General features: G+C 39.6%; 1 non-coding gene across 1 annotated transcript; it reads left to right on the forward strand.

Annotated features, from left to right (window-relative positions):
* The first annotated feature begins 4,229 nt into the window (after positions 1-4,229).
* LOC112471428 lies at positions 4,230-4,348 on the forward strand. The gene has a single exon (XR_003043304.1). It is a non-coding gene; the product is annotated as a 5S ribosomal RNA (ribosomal RNA).
* Positions 4,349-5,921: the final 1,573 nt, after the last annotated feature.

A 5,921-nucleotide genomic window follows, 5' to 3' on the forward strand; every position in this document is an offset into this window, starting at 1 on the left:
TATTATACCATGCTGTCTCTTATATACTGGGCTCTATATATGGCCCTTTACACAATAACGTTGTGAGCTAGGCATTATTATACTCATTTCACAAAAGAGGAAAATAGAAGTTTACTCAAGATTCTCAGCTTATTAGTGATGGGAAGCAGGTAGCATGACATCAGAGTCAGTCCTTCGGCTGCTACACTGTATTGATTCTTGGGGAAAGAGAAAAGTTGAGTGAATCCTCTCTTTCTCAGGCTTTTAGTTTTTGTCAGGCAGGTCTTGCAGGGCATGCCAAGTCACCATCCAGACATTCATCTCGGGCAACAAGACACTAACCACACTCACTTAAGATTAAGCACTTGGAGTATTCTCAACTCTTGGTTTCTCACTCCGTATATGATGAACTGCCAGGTTCTTTTTCACATGCAAGTTGTGGCTTCAATTTCTCTTCCTTCATGCCCACAGCCACATCTCTGGTCCAAGTGTGATTACTTTATGCCAGTTATCTTGCACTTTCTTCTCAATTGGTCTCCCTGTCTTCAGTGTCCCCCTCGAGCCCATCTGCATGCCTGTAGCCAGGGTCTTTGTGGTGGACATCATGATTGACTCTCCAATGTCATTCCATCTCAGATGATTAATCTAAGCCAGCCATGGCACATGCCTCTATCCTCTGACAGAGCCATTGACCCAATGAGACATGGAGATGGGTATCAGCTGGAAGGATCCTTTAGGATTTAATTGTGCCTGAATGTGTTACTGAAACTGCCATTTTGCAGCTACCCCAAGAATAAAACAATTCATGTTTGCAGTGTGGAGATGTGGAAAAATCATGAGCCTTTGGGTGGGGGGCTAATTATACTATGCCTGCAGCCTGCCTACTCTTGAATTTCCATTTAGGTGAGATAATAAATGTCCTTATTGTTTAAGCCAGTTTTAATTGGGTTTCTGTTATTTATGGTAGAAAGCATTGTCACTGATAGTCATTTAGCTGAAATACAAATCTAATAATTTCCCTCCTCTGTGGTTTTGTATTGCCTTTGGAATCAGGTCCACATTCATTAATAGGGTTCACAAAATCTTTAGGTTGTGATCAGACAATCCTGCTTCCTCTTCCTCAAACACACCTTGCACTTCTATGCTGTTTCCTCCCTAGAAAATTCTTTTCCTTTTCCTCCATTTACTGGACTTCTATCACCTCTCAGGGTCAGCCAAATGACAACGCTTCTTTAAAGTTTTTCCTAATCCCCCAGACAAAATGAAGATTTTCTTTAAGTGTCTCTGAGCACTTTGTGTCTGTATTATGGTGCTTTCTGCAGCCTTATTCACAATCACAGGCACTTATGTTTCTGCTCCTTTGCTAAAATAAGAGCTCCTTAAAGGCAGGGACTATGTTCCTGTCCATGTTGCACTGGACCTAATCTTTTTGTAAGTGCTAATGAAATGTTTATTGAGTGTATTCTTATTAATTCAGATTGTAAACAACTTAACATATGGCTATTAATTTTATTTTTATTAAAATAAAGCAATGTAATCATCGACAATAATATCTCAGGACTTTGGATCAGAGCAAGCCCTGCAAGTACAGTTTAAGAAGCTCTGTAATATATGCCGTCTCGATTAATCCTCACAGTATTCCTATAACACCAATATTATCCCCACTTCACAGACTAGGAAACTGCACACCCAATCAAAATATGTTTGTTAAGTGCTTACAATTTGCATAATGTTATACAAAAGGCCAGCTGTGGAGGGAGGTTGCAAAGAAGTAAAAACCATCGTTTCTCTCTTCACAGAGTTTACAATTTACTTGGAGAGATAAAAAATAATGCAAAATATTTCAATCAAAAGAGATAAGAGCAATTCAATACAATAGCAAAGAGATGTTGAAGGCAGTAATTTATTACATAATATAAGAGGGATACAAAACATAAGTACCATAACAATTAAGATGGAAGATAAATTTGTGGGCTTACAGTGGAGCTCCAAGAAAGATCTTCTAAAAGAGAATTAAACCTGGATTTTAAGGATCAGTGGGATTTCACACACAAAAAAGAGAAGGGAGTAAAGTATTCCCTGTGAAAAGCGAAGGCCTAACAGGGTGATAGTGCATCTCTGCTAGGCAAGAAGAAGAGAGGATCTTGAAAGCCCCAAGGAAATGAATGAGTGTTGGATGGATGAATGAATGGATGGATGGGTAGATGGGTAGATGAAGGTATGGATGGGTGGATAAATAGATAGATGGGTTGGAAAGATGGGCAGATGGTGGATAGGTGGATGAATGGATAGATAACTAGAAGACTAGATGGATAAATCCGCAGGTTGCAGAGGCTGGGGTTCATTTTACTAAGAATGTCTCCAATCACAGCAATATGATGACGAATCATATTTCCTTCACAAAGCAACTTGGTTTAACTTGTTCAGATGAGAGAAAGGCACTGTGGATATCCAAAATCACTCATTGAATCAAAACATTTGAATGTGGTGAGAGATACAAAGACAGGCCTGGGCTTAGGATGTAATGAGGCCAGTGTGACCTCTTAACATTATGTGTGGGTGTGTTTTCTCACAAACACATGTGCAGATACACACACAAGACTTTGTTTGAGGTTTTTCTTTTCCTTTTTACTGTATCATGCCAGACTTCTGTTTTGACTGAATTGTGACTTTCCAACTTCCCATGTGTGGGAGCCCAAAGTCCCATGAGTCAGCATAAATGAGACACTTGGATCCATAATAATGGTAGCAGCAAGTGTTTACACAATTTGGGTAAAGGATACAATTCAGCTGTTTAGGGAAAAGGATATTCTTGTTGGGAAAGTGGATTTGACTCATTAGTCCCGCCCTTATTCCTGACAAAATCATGTCCTAAATTGATGGGCTTATGTGATCAACATGAGGTGAGAGTTGCACCATCCTCTAACTTTTAATCCCTAATGACTAGTGAAGCCATATTATTAACATAATCTCTTCAACTTCAGCCTACTCTACAATATAACCTACCATCTGGGTTCCTGATATGGAATTCTGGCAGTACCGCAGAGCTAGGAGCCCTGAATCTGAACTTGGGGGCTTTTCCTATAGCAGAGGGGCTTTCCAGCCAAGGGGTTTTTCCTAAGATGGGCCTAGTTCTGGTCTAAACTCACAATGTTTGGTCTTAGCCTGAAATATACCTTTTTATGTCAGTTTTTTAAAAAAAATTTCCCAGCCTAAAATAGCTTGAACAACCTTCAACCTGATCTCTTGTGTTTTCTCTGTGAAAGCTTTTCTGAAAGACAATTGTTTGTCTACATAAGCCATTCCCAGCCCCCTTCTTTCTCTTTTTGTCTCCATTTATGGAAGCTGAAAATTCAAATACAGCCACTCTCCCTCAGACTAGATGTGGCCATGTGATCTGGCTTGGGCCAATGAAAAGAAGAGAAAGTCTACTTAGGGCTTCTGGGAAATTTTACTTTTTTATATATGAGAGCTCTCTGATGTCATCTATTCCTCCTTTTCCCATATTGAATGCAGAAGTGATGTCTAGAGCTGGGGTAGCCATCATGGGACCATGATGCTACGAGCATGTGAAAGAAAAGCCAGTATATTACAAATGGAAGAATAGAAAAATAAAGAGATCCAGGATGACACAGTTGAGCTGCCAGACAGTGAGACCACTTTAAAAAAATGTTGCATTGTTTAAACCTTTGTTGTTGAGCTCTCTGATACTTGCAGCTGAACACATTCCTAAATGGTATGACCTGCCAGTGCTTGGCTAGAGAATGGTGGTGAGGAACAAGAAGATGGGCATATAGATCTTAGAGACTGACCTTGGAAAGAACCAAGGATGCGGGAAGTCAGAAACTTGGGAAATGGGTTGATGAAAGGATTCCTCTAGCCAATGTCCTACTTGAGTTTTCCCAATTTCTTCTCCTCCAAATATCTCTTGACTTGAGACTTAATGTATTAAATTCTTTTACAAAAAATTCGAGATGTTGTTGCAAAACCCTACACATATCTATATCAGTAGAGAGTTAAAATGTATCCTCCCCTCTACAAGGGTATGGATTTCTGGCTCTTTTGTTCAGTGTTCTATTCTCAAGGTTCAGAGAAGTGCCTACCACATAGTAGGTGCTCATTAAATATTTGTTGAATAAGTGAATTATTGAAACTTTGTCTTGAGAGGCTGTCGTTTGAAAGGAAGAAGGTTCAGTAAATTAAAAATGATGAGGCTTATATGATTCCATTTACATGTAGAATCTAAAAAAGTCTACGGCCATGCTACCCTGAACATGCCCGATCCCGTCTGATTTCGGAAGCTAAGCAGGGTTGGGCCTGGTTAGTACTTGGATGGGAGACCGCCTAGGAAGACCAGGTGCTGTAGGTGTAAAACATAAAAAAAAATAAGGGATTGTAAGCTGACAAGGTCCTTGCAATCTGCGAGGTCAACCAAAAGTTGCCTCACCTAAAAAAAAAAAAAAAAGAATCTAAGGAGCAAAAACATTTCGAGGGTTACCAGATGAGGGGGGAAGGGTTGCAGGGGGTTGCGGATGGGGGGAGAGTAAAAAGGAGGGAAGGGATTGAGAAGTACAAAATAGCCATGAAGATGTAAAGTATAGCATAGCATAAGGAATATACCCAGTAATTTTGTAATAACTATGTATGGTGTCAGATAGGTACTAGATTTATTGGGGTGATCACTTTATAAGTTATATATGATGTCTAATCACTATGTTGCACATCTGAAACAAATATAATATTATATGCCAACTATAATTGAAAAATAAAAAATATTTTAAAAAATGATGAGGCTTACGATCTGATCATATGGTTTGACTGTATATTTCACTCTACTTCCTGTAAGCTCTTTTTCATAATAGTCTTAAGGCTTGTCATGTCAATATATACCTTAAAAACAGTTGAAAAGGCACAAGTTTTAGTGAATGGGCCCACAAAAAGTGACTCTTTCCTTGTGACCTTCCAGCTATGCTTTTGAAAAGAGGAAATTCTACTGGACCTTGAGAGTAGGCAGGAAAAGGAAAGCCTAGCTTAGGAATATTTTGAGGACAGAGTTCTGAACAGCACATGTGGAAGGCTTCTTTTATTTTATTTTAATTGTACACTTAGTATAATGTATCTAGTCTTGAACAGTCTGGTCTTAAACTACCCTCCCTGCCTTATTTCTGCCTCCCTTCCCACACCTCAGTCACATGGTGCAAGGCCTTTTCCCAGCTCTCATATGACCATCTCCTAGTTAACCCTCAAGACCCAGCGTGGCCTCTTCCAATCCTCCCGAGTAGGGATAGCTGCTCTGATTCCAGGGATCTTACAGCCCCTCATAAAAAATAGCAACTTCCAGTTGCCTCATGTGCCAGGATTAGGTCTTTCCCATCTTTTTGCCAATAATATTCCCTGGGTTTGTAGAATGAATAATGATGGTCATAGCTAACATTTACTGAAATTCACTTCACGCCAGGCACAGTTCTAAGTGTTTTACGTATATTGACTCATTTACTCTTCCCAATAACCTTGAGGTAGGTATTACTGATAACCCCATTTTTACAGATGAGGAAATTAAGACATGGGAGAGGGGAGCTAAGTGTCTTGCCTGAGGTCATCCAGCTGGTGGATGTCAGAGACAGCGTTCACATTCTGCTCTCTTAATCACTCCATTATATTTTCCCTTGCTAATGCATTTATGTTGAGATGTAACTTGAATACTTAAAAATGTTCAATTGGTGGCTTTAACCAATTCTGCTGATATTTACTAAGCCACAACTGTGTGCTGGTGCTATCTTGGGTACAAGGGATATAGTATTGAACATGACAGGAAGGGTCCTCGTCCTCATGGATTTGACAGTCTGGTCCCAGGGAGGGTAAAGTGAACAAAGAAGTAAATAAATCGATGAACCAATATTTATAGAAATTTGGCAGGTCTGACGCATCAGAAAGGAACTTTC

Source organism: Pteropus alecto, unplaced genomic scaffold (assembly GCF_000325575.1).
Source record: "Pteropus alecto unplaced genomic scaffold, ASM32557v1 scaffold398, whole genome shotgun sequence".
Lineage (NCBI taxonomy): Eukaryota > Metazoa > Chordata > Mammalia > Chiroptera > Pteropodidae > Pteropus > Pteropus alecto.